The 22,202-nt window shown below is 35.7% G+C and overlaps 1 pseudogene across 1 annotated transcript; it reads left to right on the top strand.

Moving 5' to 3' along the window:
* The first annotated feature begins 12,980 nt into the window (after positions 1 to 12,980).
* Positions 12,981 to 14,972, top strand: LOC104721740 (CBL-interacting serine/threonine-protein kinase 6 pseudogene; annotated as a pseudogene). Its single transcript, XR_015571458.1, has one exon. The product of XR_015571458.1 is annotated as a CBL-interacting serine/threonine-protein kinase 6 pseudogene (transcript).
* Positions 14,973 to 22,202: the final 7,230 nt, after the last annotated feature.

Below are 22,202 nucleotides of genomic sequence, written 5' to 3'. Positions count from 1 at the left end.
GCGGGCTTCTTGTAATCCCGATTCGTTGTCTGCTTGTATTCTTTATGCATAATGGGTTTTTAAAATTATTATGGGCTGAGCCGGGTGAGCCCAGCTAAATTTAGAAAAGAAATACAGTATACAAGTTGCTGCGACACATGTGTGAAGCTGGGAGATCCACATGACCCTGATACACTACAGTTAAAGCAATAAAACTAGAAAAGTCTATATATAAGATGTGATCCAAATTGACTGGAATTTACCTCTTCAAATCATATAGTACCCCTAATTTGATAGATTAGTTTTTTGCTGAGTCGGCAAAAACAATATTAGGTCTACCTAGAGTTTTCTTTTCGATAATTAGAGAACCTAATATAAGGAAAATATTATTTTTCAAACCCTGCAGACCTATGTGAATTTCAAAGTGCCCAATGGAAGAATCCGTTTAACAACCTATGGCCTAGGTTGACATAGCGACTAAATCACTTGGTTGACAAATCAAATTTAATTACTTTCTTTATCAAAATATTTGGTTAACCCTTAAGTTACAAGTTAAAAAATTGTGCTACAACACCTCCACCTTATAATGCATGCATGGCGTGACTATAATCCGGAATCCAGGTTGTAAAAGATTTTAGTGTCACGCTATCATATAAACTTATCCAAACAGTGTACGAAAATGATATTGAATAATTGAAGTGTATATACTATATACCGATCGATCTTCTCATGAACTATATTTTTAACCGTCTCGCTATTCTCAGTTAAGTTCGTTAAAAAATATTGTTTCTTGATGTCTTTTCGCAATCAGTGAAGTGATATCTATAAAAAGATGTCTATATGCTAGCTAGTTGGAACCAACACACACCATTATTAACTTTATGCAGAGCTTTCCATGTGAAAAGCTCTTGTCCACTAGTTACCGATGTTATTGCCATTGCAATCAATCAATCTCCCACCAATCTGATTCGCCCACGAAAAATATATATACAAGTCTCTTTTTTACTCAACAACATGCACACCAGAAGACGAAACTCCATCTACGAATCGACATTTTGCTTTCCACAATCAGTAGATAACAAAAAAATATAGTATATAAGTAGGATGAAAATGGTGACGGTTTTTTCACATGGCGATTCTTTGGGCGATCGCTTTTTTTTTTTTTCTGTTTCCTTGTCTCCGATCAATTTTCTGATCAGGAAGTTTCTTCCGACCGAACAATCCCTTGCTTATGAGTTGGGGATTGATGTCGGCGGTTTATTTCTGTCTGTTAATACCGACAGTTATGCTTCTCCCCTAATTTTGGGAGATAACTCCCGTAAAAAACCGCCATAGCCTCTTTATAAATTCCTGATTTTCCAACGCTTTCTCTCTATCTTTCCCACCAATTCTTCTCACACACTGGCATTCATGAGTGATAACATCCGGAAATCAGTCCAAGATCTGGATTGGGTATCGATGATGCCCCAATTTCTCTTCCACCGGAGTTCCTTACTCGTGCCATATCCGTCAACCGCCACACCCTGGTTGTTACTCCTGTCAATCCCCGAAAGCAGAACCTTCGAGCCCTCATCCGTCAAATGCCACGAGTTTGGGGATTTGCGAACGAGTGTGTTGGTCGTATTCTTGACGGCGGAAGAGCACAATTCCGATTTCAGTCGGAGGACTCTCTGAATATGGTGCTGCGAAGGGGGCCTTGGTCATTTAATGATTGGATGGTTACAACCCATCGTTGGTATCCAAACATAAGTGAGACAAACATGAAGATCATACCCTTTTGGGTACAAATCCAAGGTAATCCTACTTTATGCTTAACGAATGATATGGCTAGGTGGGTAGGGAACAAAATAGGATATGTCTCTGATGTAGACTATGATGAGAACGAAATTCAAGTGGGTGCGGTGCGTGTTAGAATTGACTGGAACATAGATGATCCTTTGCGATTCCAAAAAAACATTCAGTTCATTGCAGATGAGAATACTGTGGTTAAGTTTCGTTATGAGCGTTTGAGGAATTTCTGCACAAAATGTGGATCACTCAAACACGATGTGAAAGAGTGTACTCTCGCTTTTGACGATCCTGAACCAGAAGACTCGGACAATGATAATGATGGGGACAACTCTGATGCTGGTGATAAGGGTGACAAGGACATGTCTGAGGCCAATACCTTACCGTCCATGGATCCTGCGAGTCTCATACCTGGTCTGCAAATGCCACCACCATCTGGTCCTACTCATGGTTATGCTCCACAATCGGTGAACATGAGATCCCTTCCAAGTGTTTTCATAGACAAAGACCTCATTGTTGAACGCATTCGCTACTTAAATGCAAAGTATGCAGGGCAATTTGTTGACCAGTATGAGCAAAGGAACTTACTTGATGATAGTTTGGACAATGCAAGTCCAAAGTTTGTTTTCATGAAACGAAAACGGGTGAAGTTTGAATCTTCTTTCAACAAAGCTGAGGCTGCTGAAGAGTTGGTGTTCCTGAACCAATTTCGCAATAAGCATCAGCGTACACTCTCGGTGGACTCATGTTCTGTCAACAAAGGCTTCGACGGAGGCGCGGGGGGCCCGGTACCCCCAGACTTTCCAATATGAAGATCCTCTCATGGAATTGTCAGGGTGTAGGTCCTTCTTTAACTTCTTCTCGTTTGAAAAAACTTTGTTTTACTACTAAGTGTGACATTCTCTTCCTCTCTGAAACTCTAAACCAGGATGATGTAATAACTAACTTAAAGTGTGATCTAGGATTTTCTAATGCTTTTATTCAACCCCCTCAAGGAAGGAATGGAGGTTTATGTGTGTTTTGGAACGACAATGTGCTCTTATCCTTACTTTCACAGGATGAGAGACTCATTGATGTAACTGTAAACTATAATAATATTTTGTTCTATTTGTCTTGTGTCTATGGACACCCGATTCCAAATGAGAGAAAAGAACTATGGGACCGATTCGAACATCTAGCACAAACTCGTGATTTACCTTGGCTATTAATCGGAGACTTTAACAAGATAACTAATAACCGCGAAAAGATTGGTGGACCAATACGTGAGGATTGGACCTTCCGAGATTTTCGACATATGATCTCGATTTGTGATCTACAAGATATCCGTTCAAGAGGCAATCCTTTTTCATAGGTTGGAGAATGCCATTCTCACACGATCTAGTGCTGCCTTGATAGAGCTATGTTTAATTCTTCTGGAGCTGCAACATTTCCGAATGCAGAGACTCTGTTTTTAGACTTTGCAGGTTCAGACCATCGACCTATTCTTCTCGATTTAAATAACAATATCAGACACAATCGACGCATTTTCCAGTTTGACAAAAGATTGTTGGATGTTCCTAATTTCCATGATGTTGTTCGTGATGGCTGGTTAACAAACAACGATGGTCTGGATATACCAATCAATGAAAGGATCAAAAACTGTAGACGATGCTTGGCAAATTTAAAGAGAGAACATCACCTAAATTCTGAAGAGCGCATTGTCACAATTCAATCACGTTTAAATTATGCAATGGAGAGTCTGGATTCAAACTTGCGGAGAACTATCCCTACTCTACAAGATGAATTGACAAAAGCTTATAATGATGAAGAAAAACACTGGCAACAAAAGAGTCGAAACTTGTGGATGACTAATGGAGATCAAAATACTAGCTTTTTTCATGCCTGTGCTAAATCAAGGTTTGCAAAAAATTGGATTTCCTCCATATCAGATGATCAAGGCAATGTATACCAGGGAGATAGGGCGATTGGCGACCATGCTCAAAACTTCTTTACAAATATATTCTCTTCTACGAATCATCATGTTTCCACATCGACCTTTGCTGACTTTAACACAAAGGTGTCAGATGAAGCAAATGAGCAGCTAACAAAAGTGTTCACTAGTGAGGAAATTTATGATGTTGTATGTTCGATAGGGGATGATCGTGCTCCAGGGCCAGATGGTTTAACGGCTAGGTTCTATAAAACCTGTTGGGATACAGTTGGTCCACAAGTTATACAAGAAGTGCATTCTTTCTTTGAGACAGCAGTAATGAAGCCAAGCATCAATCATACGAATATTAGTATGATACCAAAGATCGAAAATCCCCAAACTTTCTCTGATTACCGGCCAATAGCTTTATGTAACGTTTCATATAAGATTGTTTCTAAATGTCTGGTCCAACGCCTAAAACCTCATCTGAATGACATCGTCTCGGACTCACAAGCAGCCTTTATTCCTGGTCGGTTAATTCAAGACAATGTGATGATCGTTCACGAAGTTATGCATTCATTAAAAGTCAGGAAACGTGTGTCTCAAAATTATATGGCTGTTAAAACGGATGTCTCTAAAGCTTATGACCGTGTGGAGTGGAAATTCTTAGAAACAACTCTGAGATTATTTGGTTTTTGTGACAAATGGATAAACTGGATTATGGCGGTGGTGGCTACAGTCAACTATTACTGTATTAATAAATGGAGCTCCATATGGCCACATCAAACCAACAAGAGGCATTAGACAGGGTGATCCATTATCACCCTATCTTTTTATTCTATGCTCGGATATTCTTAGTCACTTAATTTCATCGAGTGTAAGAGACGGCGATCTCAGTGGGATTCAGATTGGTATTGGGGCTCCAAGTATTAATCATCTACAGTTTGCCGATGACTGTTTGTTCTTTTGTAAGGCTAATAGAAAGCACTGCCAAACTCTAAAAGATATTTTTGACATCTATGAATACTATTCAGGCCAAAAAATAAATACTTCAAAATCTATGATTACTTTTGGAAGTAGAGTCCATGGGCGTATGCAGACATCTTTGAAAAACATTTTAAACATTCCTAACCATGGAGGAGGAGGCAAGTATCTTGGTCTTCCTGAACATTTTGGAAGTAAAAAAAAAGAAATGTTTGAGTACATTGTTGACATAATCAAAAAACGAACAAATGGATGGACTGCAAAAAAATTATCTCCTGCAGGGAAAGCAATAATGCTTAATTTTGTAGCTCTATCTATGCATGTTTATGTCATGTCCTGTTTCAAATTGCCATTGGGAATCACAAGCGAAATCAAGTCACGTTTAATGCAGTATTGGTGCGAAACAAACTCAAATCAACGAGGTATTCCATGGATTGCATGGAAAAAATTACAAAAACCAAAAAAGGAAGGGGGATTGGGTTTTAGAGACTTAGCTAAGTTTAATGATGCCTTCTTAGTCAAGCAGGCATGACGACTTATACAACATCCTGAGTCTCTCTTTGCCCGAGTTATGAAAAACAGATATTATAAAGATGACTCGATCCTAGATACCAAACAAAGGAAAAATCAATCCTATGGTTGGTCATCTATCCTATTAGGATTAGACCTGCTTAAGAAAGGAAGTCAATTTATAGTGGGGGATGGTAAAACAATACACATAGGTTTGGATAATTTTATAGAGGAGCATCCACCAAGACTAGTTCAAACTATGCCACAACTATGTTCTACACTTCTAGAACAAGTAATATCTAAGGTGGGTGACACTCGACAATGGGACGTTTATAAACTCTCCAACATAATCCCACAACCCGAGCAAGAGCTCATTCAAAGAATTCATCTTTCTCATGAGGAATTCCCGGACAAATTTATATTGAACTATACCCGATCAGGTACCTATTCTGTTAAATCAGGTTATTGGTTTGCTACTCACTACCCTTTTGACCTGGGGGAGGATTTGAATATATCACATGGCTCAATTGAACTCAAAAACAAGATTTGGAAGCTATGACTCATACCAAAGGTAAAACACTTTATCTGGCTTATTTTATCAAAAGCTATACCAACCAAGACAAGATTGCGTAGCCGTGGAATGAACATAGACACTATCTGTCCGAGATGTCAACAATCTGAAGAAACAATAAACCATCTATTATTTACATGCCCTTTTGCTCTTATGACATGGCGTATTTCTGGTTCATCATCACTTCCTATAACTCAAATTCAATCGGATGTGGAGGCGAACATTGCTCAGTTGTTCTCTTATCATTCGCAAACACCCAACATTTGTGATTCACTACTACCATTTGTTTTGCTATGGCGTATTTGGAAGGCACGAAATAACCAGGTTTTCAATAATTATCGTGAGAGTGTATCTAAGACGGTTCTTCAGGCAAAATCAGACACAAAAGAATGGTCAACAACTTACACCACATTCCACCGCCAATGTCAGTTATAAGGACATCGACTATCACCTGGTTACCACCGACTTATCCGTTTCTAAAATGCAATTTTGATGCAAGTTATGATCATTCAACAAGTCAAGCAACAGGTGGATGGATCTTCAGAGATTTTCAGGACGAAACTCTGTTTTGGGGAGCGACTAGATTAGCTAATACAAGATCTCCATTAGAGGCGGAAACAAAAGGATTACTCGCTAGCATTCAACAAGCTTGGATAAGAGGATATCGTTCAATAGTTTTTGAAGGAGACTCTGACACTTTAATCAAATTAGTAAATGGTCAATAATTTGATGTCTCTTTAACAAACCTACTCCAAAACATTAAAACTTGGGCTTCTAAATTAGACTGCTCCTTTATCTTCACGAAGAGGGAATGTAATAGTGTGGCTCATTCTTTAGCAAAGTTTGGTTGTGTTAGTTGTTCATACTATTCTAACTCTGTATTAAAGCCTCTTTGGCTAATTAACTCTCTCTCTAATGACTAAGTTTTATCAATATATTTTCTTTGAGAAAAAAAAACAAAAAAATATAAAAAGCGAAACCCATTTAAACCAAAACTGAACGAATGGAAGTTCATATTACATATGTATATATATATATATATATATATATATATGCACATATTTAGATAAATATTACATAGATAATTCTAGACCATAATTTGTTTTCACTAAACGCTGTAATAATTCAGTAGCACACTTACTAGGAAGATTCGGATGTCTTAATTGTACTTTTTATTTTGAGTATTTTAGACCACTTGTTTAGCTAACACAACAAATGTATCAAGACTATATCAATTCAGCAATATAATTCACTTTTCGATGAAAAAAAAAATTCTAGACGATAACTTGTACTATATCAATGTCATCTTATAAAACAAAGTTAAAATCTTGAGTTAGAACTTAAAAAAAAATTGCTTTACACGCAAATAATTTTGAGTAAAATAAAGATGTACAGTCAAAATTCAACAAACTAGACCATGCATGAATTGTTGTTCTTGTTCTTGTTCTTCTAAGCGTACATTTATTCCATTATAACTTTAATATATTCATCGTATATCAACATAATAATCCATAGAAAGGCCATACACTGAGGTTTCCATACAGAACGGAGACGTATATCAAAATCGCAGTTATATTCAAAAACTTTCTGGCTGCATAATTGTTTTCTAAACCCTTACCAATCATACCCATTTGTTTAAATTATTTCATTAATATTTGTACTACTAATTATATCAACTTTTATAAAAAAAAACAGTTTATTATTTTAGAATATATATTGTCGTCACGTCGATGTGCGACCATCCCGATTAACATATCTTAGTATTGTTTGAAAACAATCAAAATATATTATATTTGGTCAGAAAATATAATAACCAAAACTTTAATTATTGTTTTTCTGGTTAATTGGAGTTCTAAATTCATAAAATAATACTTGAACTTCTACGAGTTTGTCGCTGTCTGATGACAGCCGAAACGTCTTTGTTGGTCTTAAGAGAAAAAGTGGAATCATAGCACAGACAAGATGGTGGTATGTTGGTGTTGATAATGGTTTGAAAACGAAATACAACGCGATTCAATCTTTATTGTATACAAAAATTTTAGAATTCATATATTGCAAGTAATGCCTGCATGCTGATTACTACATGTTACTGATTTTGGTCTTGGCTTGCATTATGGTGCCATACGTGTTTACATTTTGCTGGCTCTCCACGAACAAAGGATTTTATTCCTTACAATAGTTCTAAATGATTAATTACAATAATACTAACTAAGAAGTATATTTGATTCCAATCTTATAATACTTACAGAATCAGCAAAATGTGATATTTATTACAAAAGTTTTTTTGATTATATGTCTGCACAACCATATTATGAATATTGAACAATGTACTTGATTAAAGTGATTCGTAGTATACAAGAAGGACATTTCAAGTTGCAGCATACATGATTTCAATATTATCTTTGCTTGCATTTAGAAAACAAAAACAATTGTTGATGTACGAAATCGATAAGGTAAATATTATGAATATTAATGGGGATAAATCGGAACTGATTATTTTATTAATGTAGAATTGAAGGTGAGAGTTTACGGAAAATACAATCAAAGATCTAAGCGCAGTTAATACGATAATAATTGCTCTTTTTTCTCTGATTGCCAAGATTTTTGATCCTGTACCTGATAGTGACCTCAGATATTTATAATAGACCATTGACCTAGGAATCCTTCTGCAAATAACGATTTTGCCCATGCGGCCAGATGGATTGATTTTATGACCTAAAATCATAAAATCTGGTGTATCTTCAGTTTGGGTCTCACCAAATGTTGGGGTCAAACCCTATATCCAACAACAATCGCTTTCAATAGTTCGGTAAGTTTTTTTTTGGTCGTCGACATTTTTGTTTAAGTTAGAGTTTGAACCTTTAAACTTGGAATATAAAAGTAATCCCAAAACACTAAGTAGAAAAACTTTAAATAGGGTTGTTTTGATCAATCTTTATAAATAATAGTTTGGGAAACTACTTGTAATTATAGGCAGCAACCAGACCGGAATTAACAGAAATTATAATAAACTTATGTTATCAAAAATCAGTACATGAGAATATTTGTGTTTTTGTTAATTTTAAATATACTATGTGCTGCAGTGCTAGACGTAAGCTTGTTTTTTTCGAAGCTAAATAAAAGACTTAGTTATCTTCGAGGAAATTTCTCATTTCATTTTCGTAACCAAATATGTTAATTAAATCGTTACTTCCCACATGAGAACTAGTATTATCGACAATAAATCATCTCAAAACAGACTAGCAGCTAAATACGACCAGAAATACTGATAATTATGTTGTATTAGTGGTGAAATCAAATGTGTGATCATCTCAAAACAGACTAGCAGCTAAATACGACCAGAAATACTGATAATTATGTTGGATTAGTGGTGAAATCAAATGTGTGTTTAATGATCATAATTGGGGGAATCCAAAATAATATCATACTCCAATATTGGTTAAGAAGTAGTACTAATACTTATTGGCGACAATAAAACAAGACACCGCCTACCAAAGTTTGACAGAATATACTCTATGGGACAATTGCTTACGTCATCATTTAATAGAACCTGAACCAGAAAATCCCTACCCTTCTTTGTTTCTTTGTGATTGCTTTTGTTTTTGTTTCTTTCTTTTTGTTTCGGTTAATCTACCAATAGAACATGCAAATTATTTCAAGAAATATCAGGATATTTAGGTTTTCTCTAGCTAGCTGTTTTTGAATCGATAAATACAATTCAACAGCTAGATGCTCTCTATCGTTTCATTATTTCGTTCTGTGATGTCTTTAACGAGGCTTTGGTATAAAAAAAACTAAACTATACTAGTTCATACAGAATCTAAAGTCTAAACAACTCCAACAAAAGCACAATGCATGTTTATTGACTATTTTGGGTTCATCCTTAAATAAAATAGTCATTTACTCATTATTGTCTAGGAGACAATTAGGACTTCACGTCGATCGACGGTGCTAGTTCAGCTGAAACTAATCAAAGCAATGTTAAATAAGACTAATTCATAGTGTCATATATACCAATAATAATTCAAGGTTATGATTGTTAGTTTTGGCATATTTGTTGTATTTTGATAATGAAGATTAACTTAGTCAAAGAAAAAATCAAGTCGGTGTGATTTTTTATTTTACATCAGATCGATCGGTTTAGGAAATTCTTGTTGTACTTGTACAATGTACACCAAATTCCTCTCTTATTATGAAATGATTTTTATCAGTTAAAAATAAATTCGCTTGATAATGATTTGATATATTCGGCTCTGTGTTAATTTTGTGTTTGTTTATATAATACTAATGTATTAAGATGTTGCCATTGTCGTACGTATTTGCATATTTTGTGTATATGTCACATTTAGCATTTGACGACTATGAATTAATAATGGCAGGGGGATTATAAAACAAACCATATATATTCATGACATCATTGAAAGCGGTATTGTCCATACAACAACAACATCAACATCAACATCAACTTATGCTACGAATACCATATTGTATTATTGTTTATAATATACTAACTTATAATCAATTCCCATGCATGTATGCAATAATAGCACTAGTTTAATATACTCCTCTTTTCGTGTGTTTGTGCAAGTGAATGACTGTTGGATGTGTATCAGATGAATTATTACGAGACGCAACAGAGAAGGGAGTATAGGTGTCTCGTGAATGCGAATATGTGCACTAGCTAGCACATTGTTTTAGCACTAGCTAGCACATTGTTTTAATCGCACATTGTTTTGTGGTGAATGTGCGATGCGGTTAGAAGTAAGGTTTAGCCACATAAAATAAATAGAGACAACAAATCAAATGTAGTCGGTGCATCCGTTCGACCATATGCCTATGCATTTAGACCGTTTCAAGCAACATAATTACAAACGATTGTTCGCATCGATTTTGATAATATAGCAATCAGAGCCGTCGCAGAAAATTATGAGGCCACAATCCCAAAAAACATTTTTAGGCCTGAAAAAAAAATTTAATGAAAACCCAAATAAATTAGTGGTTTGAAGGTCGAACTCATGACATCTAAGACTCTCTTCCACTACTTACACCACTAGGCTAAACAAACTTTCTATAAGGTCTAGACCTATATAATTTGCGGCCGCAAGCTGATGCTTCATCAGCTTGTGTCTTGGGCCGGCTCTAATAGCAATATATAGAGTGAAACTATTTTCAATTAATACCAGACACCAGAATAGCAATATATAGAGTGAAACTATTTCCCATTAATACGAGATAGCCATAGAAACACATAATTTCTATTTATAATATACTTTTTTGGCTAAAAAAAACAAATTATCTGGTAAATAAAACAGGAATGCAGTGCTTTTTCGCTATTTCGTAACCGAATTATAATCACGTAGCTATTTTTTGTAATATTCTTTTTTATATTATAATAAATAATATATTACCACGAAATAAGGAGGAGAAGGTCCACATGAAGAAAGGTAGGGATCGCTGACGCTGAGAGCCGCCCAAACGTTTCTGGTGGCTGAGGAGGAAAGAACATCGTGTTGGTATGTTCGGTCATTGATTGCAGTTTCTTTTCTTTCTTTTTCTAAAAAAGCTTTTGTTTCAGAAATTGTGTTCTTGGTCTCAGTTTCTCATGTATAAACCAAACGTTTACTGTTCTTTAAATTGTTTTGTAAAAGGAAAAAAAGAAAAAGATTTCGGATTAAAAATCTAACTGAATAAAATTTTGGAACATGTGGTTCAATTTCGTATGGTTTTCTCAAACTCAATTTAACGGTACCTTTGAATCATTAACTAGTTAGCAAGTTTATAGCTGTCAGACCAGGTAAAAAGAAAAACTATATACAAAAATTTAAGAATCATTTATAAAAAATATAATCACATACTTCTGATAGTTGTAGATTTTGATATGGAACTTCGGCTATATAAAACTATTCTTCACAGTAATTTATAATCTATTTGACTCATTTCATTTATATAACTATATATACTTGGACTTGTTGTTTAACTTAACGTCAGCACCATTTACTGTTAAGTTTGCTTTTTTTTTTTTGACAACTATACAAACCAGATTGGTTCAAACTGTTTAGTTTGCTTGTCAACAAAGAATTGTCTATTGATTATCTCACGATTAGAAACCGAAAGCATAATACACGTGAAAATAATAAGAAATCAAAAGTATAATAAAAGTGATAAGTAACATAAGAAAAGTATAGATTTATATACTTATTTTCTTTTTAAGTCCATCATGATTTCTATATAGATATACTTATACGTATGTGTTTTGTCTACGCTTTCGTACGTTTTATGTAACTGTACAAATCATACGCACACGTGTCTTCTGACATTTGATTAAGGGATTGGAATAGGACTTAAAAGGAGAATATCTTTGTCATTAGTTGTATTATGTTTATGTTAAATATATATTAAAATGATATCAAATTATTTGTTTCCATTTATTCTTTTATGTATAAAAATGTTATATATTAATTTCATATATATATTTGTAAACAAAAAAACGTAAATAGAAAAAAATATTCCCTCTTAAAATGGAGAGTAATATATCAAAACTTCAATCTTGAAAATAAAAATGTATGATTATATGAAGGATGTCTTGGTAAACACATTGACTAGCTGACTTGGTTAAGTAAACTACACCAATTTTTTTCATCAAACCAGCTTCTAGTTGCTTACGAACCACAGGATAATATACCTAATTATTTCAATTTTTCTTTTTCTTTTTGTTGCTATAACCACCCATTTCAAAAACTCGTCTCGAGATAAACTAGAAGAAACTTTACATATTTGATCGTAAGGCATGATGGACTATCTTCGTGTACAAAAAAACAAAAGAAATGAAATAGAAAACCCTAGAATCAACACATAATGGTCCATAACCATAAGGACCACAACAAATGAATAACCAAACATTTTCAAAAATGAAAAATTTGAAGGAATCTAGGGGAAGTTTATAACCAGGTCCTACACTAAGATACCATTAATTTTGTTGTCATATTTGTAGATACAGAAAAGTTTGATTCATTGAATACAATTATGCTATTTCCCCCCCTCAATGATCTTATCATATGCAAAATGTTAAGTAGGCCATCAGTCAAACTATAGAGTTTTAATAACTTTCCACAAAAATCCTTATCCTGTAATCTCTATACGGTAATTTTTCAATCGAAACCAGTCACTTAAAGACACGTGTCATAATCGCTATCCCAAGAGTTGATAAACTCGAAACCGCCGATCGACACCTGTCAGTCAGTGAAAGGAGGTTACACGGTGTAGTTATCACTCCCTACTAAGGGTAATCACGTAATTTCACTTTCGTTAGTATCAATATAAATACTACTCTTTTCCGAGCTCTTATCCGACCGGAAAATAAAAAAGAAAATTAAAATAAAAGAGGTTTCGTTTTTTTTATTCTTTCACTCACCAAAAAAAATTTGCTTCTGATTGTCTCTCTTGAGTAAAATTTTAAAGGGAGGAAACAAATCCCAAGAAGGGAATGCAGAGAGATGGTCGGAGTATCGCCGGTGAAGACTAAGCTTTGTGATCGGTTTAACCGGTCTGTCGGCGGCAGGAATTGCCACCGTAAACACGTCGAGGACGGGTGATACTGTTTCTTAACTCTCGATTTCTCCGCAAAATATCAAAAAAAAAAACCCGTAAAATCTTTTTTTTTTTTTTCTTTTTTTAAATTTTCAAGAAAAAATTCAAAATCGTCGTTAGTAAAAAAAAAAAAAAACATGGTCGGAGGAGCAAAGCCGGTTGAGAATGGATCTGATGGCGGTGGTGTGAGTAACAGTACGGCTCTGCTTCACGGACGTTACGAGCTAGGTCGTCTACTAGGTCACGGAACATTCGCGAAGGTGTACCACGCTCGTAACGTCCAAACCGGAAAAAGCGTGGCGATGAAGGTCGTCGGAAAAGAGAAAGTCGTGAAAGTAGGGATGGTGGAGCAGATCAAACGAGAGATCTCAGTGATGAGGATGGTGAAACACCCAAACATCGTCGAGCTTCACGAAGTCATGGCGAGCAAATCCAAGATCTATTTCGCCATGGAGCTCGTAAGAGGCGGCGAGTTATTCGCTAAAGTGTCTAAAGGAAGACTACGAGAAGACGTGGCTCGTGTTTACTTCCAGCAATTGATCTCAGCCGTTGATTTTTGCCACAGCCGTGGTGTTTATCACAGAGATCTGAAACCTGAGAATCTCTTGTTAGACGAAGAAGGTAACCTTAAGGTGACTGATTTTGGTCTCTCTGCTTTTACTGAGCATTTGAAACAAGACGGGCTTCTTCATACTACTTGTGGTACTCCGGCTTACGTTGCTCCGGAGGTTATATTGAAGAAAGGTTACGACGGAGCTAAAGCTGATCTGTGGTCTTGTGGTGTTATACTCTTCGTGCTGCTTGCTGGTTATTTACCTTTTCAAGATGATAATCTTGTGAATATGTATAGGAAGATTTACAGAGGAGATTTCAAATGTCCTGGTTGGTTCTCTTCTGATGCTAGACGTCTTGTGACGAAGCTTCTTGATCCTAATCCGAGTACTAGGATTACGGTTGATAAGGTTATGGATTCGGCTTGGTTCAAGAAGTCTGCGACGAGATCAAGAAACGAACCGGTTGTTGCTGTTGCTGTACCTACGGAAGGAGGAGAAGAAGCTGAGGATGTTGATAACTTGGTGCACAAGTCTAAGGAAGAGACGGAGACGCTGAACGCGTTTCATATAATTGCGTTATCTGAAGGGTTTGATTTGTCTCCCTTGTTTGAGGAGAAGAAGAAAGAGGAGAAGAGGGAGATGAGGTTCGCTACATCTCGGCCGGCGAGTAGTGTGATTTCGAGTTTGGAAGAAGCGGCAAGAGTTGGGAATAAGTTTGATGTGAGGAAGAGTGAGAGTAGGGTGAGGATTGTAGGGAAACAGAATGGTCGGAAAGGGAAGTTGGCGGTGGAAGCTGAGATATTCGCGGTGGCTCCGTCTTTTGTTGTCGTGGAAGTGAAGAAAGATCATGGAGATACTCTCGAGTACAACAACTTTTGCAGTACTGCTCTTAGACCAGCTCTCAAGGACATCTTCTGGACTTCAACACCTGCTTGAGTTTGAAATTGTTGTGTTTTTGTTTTTGTTTTTTTTTAATTTCTCTTTGTGTAATATATTGTTGGATTCTAGATTCGATTCGTGATGATTCTTGTTCTTGATTCTTAATGTGGGTATCGTTTGTTGAATCGTGGAAAAAAAAAGTGTTAAGTCTTTTGTGTGTTGTTCTTGGGTCGTAGCCGATTTGTCGCGTTTACGAATCAGAGAGTGTTGTGTGTGGTGTAGAATTATTGTCTTAAAGATTCCATCATCATATTCATGAATAAATGATAATTATGACTCTTTTAAGAATGTTCAAGAGTCAATCTTTTACGCAATCTCCATCATCAATGTCTTCTATAATTTTCTCTTTACACGTCTCTTTACCTTGGAATTGGAATGATTAGGACATCATCTTTTTTTATTACAGTGGTCCAATTTGTGTAGTGTCGTATTGATCCATATAAACTCTTCAAGATTCATGTGACTATCTAGACTTATTGTTGTGTGTCGACATAAGTACTTCTTTTTAACCTTTCCTACGTTTTAACGTTATTAGTCTTTTAGCTTATGTATCCTAATCTAGAACTATCAATAATTCATAGCGGTTTGTAAGATAAGTAGTTATTAAATCATCAAATTATATTTAGTAGCATATATAACATTAGTGAATAGAGAGAGGGAGCATGTGAAAGTGAGCTAGTCAAGTTGGTAAAATCTATCATACAACACTTGCGATGTACTTAGCGAAAAATGTGGTGACGATTATATGAATACTGATAAGATTTTTTTATTTTTATTTGTTTTATGTAAAAGAAGGATCAAGTGATAAGTATGATTACTTTTGGTTTGTTGAAAATAAAAGATAGTGGAGTAGAAAAGAAGATGGATTCAGATGAATGAATATGAAAAGTAAAAAAAGAAGAGATGAGAGGTGGGCAACAAAACAAAACAAAAAGCGGAAGTTGCGTGATTGGGATGGAGGATGTTTCATGAACCCGATTAATATATATTATCTATTTTCATTACCATATCAAACATGTGATTTATAAAGGAGATATGCTAACCAACCATGATCTGTAACTGTTCCATAAAGGAATAAATAAACTAAAATAACCATCCACGATGCTCAAATTGTGTAAAGGATTCTTGTGTGTTTTAGTTACTTTGGCGTTCAAAATTTCACCATTTATCGTTTTCCATCGACAAAATAACGTGAGTCTTCGACCGGTTAGTTATAAAAAAAAATAAACGTATGAGTACGAGTTTCACCGATCTATCAATAGTTCTATTATCATCTCTATGTAGTTCTAGTACTCTCTGGTCTCTGGATGGTTTTCGTTTGTATAGTTCTCGTCGTTGCAATTTCCTTCAGCCATATATCTTGTGCGCATAGAAGTCTAAAACCTTCCTTTTAATAAATCTGAAATTGTCCACGTGTAAATATATAACTTTACAGATATAAAGTTGTGGTTCATCTATGTTTGTTTAACTATAGAAATTGTGGTGAATATATATGTAGCGTACTCTTTGTAGTTTCTACAACTTTATTATACAAATCTTTTAACCGCCAAATTTAATAGCAGCATAATTTGCATGCACTGAAAAGAGAGAATAATTTTATAAGTACCTTTTGGCATTTAACCATATCATTTAAAAATAAAAACAAAGAATTGATAATTGAAACGCATTAATATATGAACTTTATACACATAAATCGACTTTGTCACATGTTCATCGATTGCAAGTCGGATTTATAAATCATTAAAATGATGGATGACTCTCGAGGTAAGGTGTGGATTACTTTTTGAGCTTGAAGGGAGAAACCATATACTATAGTATAAAGTCGAGTATGGTGAGATTTGATCGATTCGTATACATATCCACATGCGTTTTAATTATATACCTTTAGTTATTTTTAACGAGACAAGACATGATGAATATGATTACCAAGATATTGGCTCTGGTTTCTGTCCACAGAACTCGAAAAGCTAAGACGACATGTGTAGACCGTTGAACGCGTTCTCCATGTGGTTTCTTATCCCTTCTTCTTGGAAACGAGACGATCCATATAATATAAATAGTGACTGTTGAACAAATGAAATCTAGATACATAGCAAACATTATAATTTTTTTTTGTCAACTGAATTTTATTGATAAACTAAGGAAGGATAGAAATTGAAATTACATGAGCCGGCGGACTATTAAATGTCTCCAGAGTCTTTAGTCTAAACGAGGAAAGCAAAGTCCTAAAGAACAAAAACAAACCCAGAAGCAAATATCTAAAAAGGAACAAAGGAACCAAAGCTTTGGAGAGAATGAAACCTAATCAATGTAATTAAGCAAAGGCACGAGAGACTCCCGCCAAGCTTCTCCTTAGAACATTATATGTCGAAAGCACCAATAAAACCGGAAAAACCTCACACCGACGCCAAACTAGAGAGGCAAGCAAGATACCAACGCGACCAAAGACACAAATACAACTACCCAAGCACCTCATCAGCCAAATGAGGAGAGCAAGAACCCTAGGGACAAAGAAAACCTTGAAAACGACTGGAGACAAACCACGCAAGATCAACTGTTCTTACACGCGGACACTCGTCGACCCAGTTTCAGCCATCTACAGACATAAAACTGGTGACGTCCTTGCAAGAAGAACTAGAGAACGATTCCACTACTACGACTAAAACATAACTCCAAAACTTCACAAGGAAACTCAAAAAGAAACTAGTAGGTGACTCAACAACAAAATACCATCCAAAATAGCTCACATAGCAAACATTATAATAGGATACAATATAGTTATTGTTAATTAGTAGTATTACAATTTTTTTTTTAAGAAAGTGGGATTATGTTAATAGTTATTAAATTTTAATTATTTTGTTTTCCAACACTTGAGTGAGTATTACGTGAGAGATTAGCAATTGTAACCTTCGTCGTGTAGGTCAATGAGCCGTCACATGTGTGTCGATATATTGTTTGTCATTGGCGGATTGACGCAATTCAAGTTGCATGTTGGTAAGGCCGCCTAAGTATAGAAAAGAAAGACTCAGAGTAAGATCAGATCTTGCGATATAGTTAAAAGAAAACAAATAGAGTTCTCTATTCTGTCAATGTGCTTCGGTGTATAACACATTCGCAACTTGCCAATATATTAAAGTTGCAACAAAATATCTTTGCAAGTATTATTATAAGGAAAATAATAGAGAGGGGATTCTATTTAGATTATTAGTGGTTGATTTTGTTTAGCTTTGTTTCCATAATTACATTGGTTGGGATGATAAACATTTGCATGTGGAATCTGTGGGACTAACAGAACCACGTCACATAACTTGCTACTGATATGGTTTAATTTAGTGATAGCAATTCACTAAAAACAAGAATAATCAACGGACATATATGATAAATCTAAAAAGGCATAATACTTTATTTATTCGAATTAGATGGTTAATCAAACATAACCAGTTAACCACATCTGTTCTCCTTTTGATACGATTTGTTCATATCTTACTTTCTCCAGTATCAATTATTAAATACCAAAAGGTATAGAAATGGAATCCAGCGTATATAAAGCGTTTATGTATCACACATTCGTATGAGCGATCTTTTGTGTCAACCGGGATAGTGCTTTACTGCTTTGTAAAACTGGTCCAACCCATTAGTAAAAAAGTTACTGGGTCTGATTGGTGAACTAATCAAAGCGTTACAAATGGTACAACTTTCAATTTTTACCAATCATAAAAACTTTACCAAAAATTTTATTAAAATCTTTACCTTCAGCTTTTTTGTACAGTTTTCATGTACCGCTATTTCTTACAGCTTTGCACTATTCCGTAACAGCGTACAGCTTCAGTTTACAGCTTTTCTGTACAGTTTTGACTACGTTACCAATCAGACTCACTACTAAGACCAGCTAGTATAACCGAAACAAACAAGTCTACGATAACCAATTAATACTGATTACTGAACCTACACAGATGAACATAGTAAAAACACTAATTGAGCTCAAATTCAGAAAATATGGAAACTTCATTTAATATGTTAGTATTAGAATATCCCACATCGATAGATGGGATAGATCCTTGGGTAGTATATATGTGATGTGGCAATCCTCCTCCTTTGAGCTAGCTTTTGGGAGTTGAGTTAAGCCCATTACTAATATGGTATCAGAGCACATGGTTGGCCCAACAAGCAAATTTCCACAAAAATGGTTTCCCACCTATGTGGTCCATATAAGTGGCATGTTTTGTTGTATTTCCGAGATGTTGGGTTTGGGCTGTTTCCCGTTGGACCGTTTCCCACCCACATCTCGAGGAGGCCTATTAGAATATCCCACATTGATAAATAGAATAGATCATTGGATAGTATATATGTGATGTGGCAATCCTCTTCTTTTGAGCTAGCTTTTAGGGGTTGAGTTACGCCCATTACTAATAATTAGGTGATAGATATTTTACGAGTACACAAACATGTTTTGTTGTTAAGTTTTATTTAATGACTACTTAAAAAAGAATATTCGAGTACTAGTCTGGTGAGGTTAGGGACGTTAGTGTCAGGTCAACGTCCAATAATATATATTTAGTTTTTCGCCAAATCTTATTTCAAATATATAAAGAATGTATTAAACTAATGTACTAAAACTTGAAAAATCCTAATGGAAAAAAGGTCTCTCTATGAAAATTGTCGACAAAACAAATGAACGTATGCTGGGTTTGGCTTTTCAAAGCGCTTGTTAGCTGTTATATCTCGACTAAAGATATTATTTTCTTAAATTGGTATAGTCTTTTCTCTTTAGACATATACTGTGAAAATTGTGATTTTTTTTTTTTTTTTTTTGTCAACAAACACTCCATTAAATTAAGTTACAAGGTTTTTGGTACTCCCTTCTAGCGGGAGCATGATGCAACCAACTAACTTACATAGGAGGAAAGAAAACCACGGTATGTTGTTTAAACAAGGGTATAACATCCGGGTGAAACTACAACAGAAGAAATAACAAGCTTGAACGCTAACGGACAAATAGCTAAAGCAGAGATAAAGAGCTATTGAAACCATAAAGATAGTGAGAACCACCAAGGAGATATGCCACATGAAGTGATGGGAGGTTAACCAAGACCGAATCACTGGCCGCATAACAACAAATTGCCACACTGGAATACAAAGATTCCGACGGGTTTTTAAAAACCTAATTCGCACTAAAGATGATGAATCTTCAGCTCCCTGAAAAGGGATGCAGCATGTAGGTTGGGAAGAAGTTCCCAAGAGTCGAGTGTCGAAAGAAGGATCCAAGATAAAACCACCTTGCCACACTACGTTGCAAGATCTGAACCAAGTGGATAAGGAAGAGTGGAGATTATGATGAAACCATGTAGTCAAAGGACATTGACATGATGAGGAAATTTTTGCGTTATATCTCTTAATACATAAGAAATGTCTCTCATTAGATGAGGAAATTAAAAAGTTGAAAATGTTTTCACTAAGTTGGCAGCTTAGTGAGGAAAGTCTCTCATTAAATGTGTTATATCCAAGCTGCCCGCTTTCAGAGGTGAATCTCACCGGCATCAGAGCCGGCCAACTACAAGTAGAGAGGGAGGGGGATGTGGATCTAGAGAATGCTTGAACAAAGTCTTCGGAACCTACTAGTAAGGAGCAACCAACTTTATTCTTTGATAAATTGTTACGTACTAGAGGGGCTCCATTCAATTGCCATACACCAGCACGCGAAGTTCCAAACCGGCGTACAAACTGCCTAGAAAAGTCACGGTGTCTCAACACCGGAATGTGAACATTATCGTCACATCTTCGGCCTCTATCTAACATTTTTGAAAAGAGGTCCACGACAGGATCACCTCTCAACAGAAGAATATCCGATAGATAAGTCTCTCTTTTCATAAAGAGGAGGTGGGAACCCTTACGATCTAATGAATGCGTTTTGAAATTATAACAATATATTTGAAACCGCTGTTGGTATATCTTGTTCTTAAATACAAATAAACAGAAGCATAAGTAACTGAGAAGATACAAGCATAATTGCAGGAATATTCTCTCCATAAAGAAGGAAGTTTGCGATAATGAACACTCCACGAAAAAAGGAAAGCCATAAATGGGCTTATGATCCACCAAGCCTAATAAGCTTAATAAGCTTATAATCATATATTGGCCCACTAATTTCCTAGCCCAGCAGTGGTCCAACCCTTGAAACCCTAGCTTGGAAACGAGGGAGCATAGAGATGTGCTGCTGATGATCGGAGGTGGACCGGTGGACGATAGGAGACCTCGATGAGATAACGGAAGTCTCACCGTTGATGGTGACAAGCAACGGAATAAGACAAAGGTTCTCGCCAGCCAAAATGTCCCACGGAGTGCGACAGAGGAGCAGATCTGGCGGAGACGTGCAGCTCTGGCGGAGGAGGCGCACCGTTGGAGCTTAAGTGAGGAGAGGTAATCAGTTATGGAAACCGAGAAGAAGTCAGCGGTGGTTGTGAAGCTAATATCTGGAGGCGAGCGGCCATTGAAGGCGAGGAAAGGTTCCGGAGGCTGTTGCCATAGACTTTGTTCATTCAAAGACGGTCTCTTCGGCGACGAGTTCAGCCGACGGAAGAAGGGAGGGATTCTCGCCGGAATAAACCAGCGGAGGAAAGGAGACAATAGATCCGTAAGGATAGGATCTCCGACCACCAGATCTGAACTAGGATGAAACCGAAAATGATAGGGTACCGGAGAAACGGACTTGCTCACAACTGCTTGGCCTTGTTATCCAGGCCAGAAACCATGGTAGAAAAGAAGAAGAGAGCTCTCGCCGGTAAAACCAACGGAATGTGACACAAAATCTTCAGACGAACAGACCCAATAAAGTGAGAGAAGAAAGTCTTTCAAAGGAAGAATTGTCGCCCGAGAAAACTCAATTTTTTTAGATGATCGGCTATCTCGACTTACGTGCCCGAGAGAGATTACTTTTTTTTTTTTTTTTTCATATCGTTTATCTCGGCGTGTTTTTAAGCATATCCGAGTGATGTTCATGTCCTCTTTTTTGTTTTTTTGTGAAAATTGTGATTGTTTGAGAGGGATTTTGTAACAAGAAAGCTCTTCAGTTTACATTAAAATAATAGAATTATTATTTGTAATAATATAATATATAGCTAATTATTAATTTAGATTAAAGTAATAGAATTTTAAGTAATTTTACAATATAATTTGGTTGAATGTTAGCAAAAATGTTACTGTACTAAAAGTAAATTAATTTGTAAAAAGTCATATATTTTAAATATTCTACAATATAATTTGGTTGAATATTTGCAATTTTTTATGTTACTACTAAAAGTAAATGTAATAAATTAAAGACTAAGATTTGTGTAACTTATATGCAACACCACATAACCTAATATTAATTTAATTTCTGAAATTA

Source organism: Camelina sativa, chromosome 11 (assembly GCF_030686135.1).
Source record: "Camelina sativa cultivar CO46 ecotype springtype chromosome 11, ASM3068613v1".
Lineage (NCBI taxonomy): Eukaryota > Viridiplantae > Streptophyta > Magnoliopsida > Brassicales > Brassicaceae > Camelina > Camelina sativa.
Note: the sequence above shows the minus strand (reverse complement) of the source record. Positions and strands in the feature narration are given on the sequence as shown.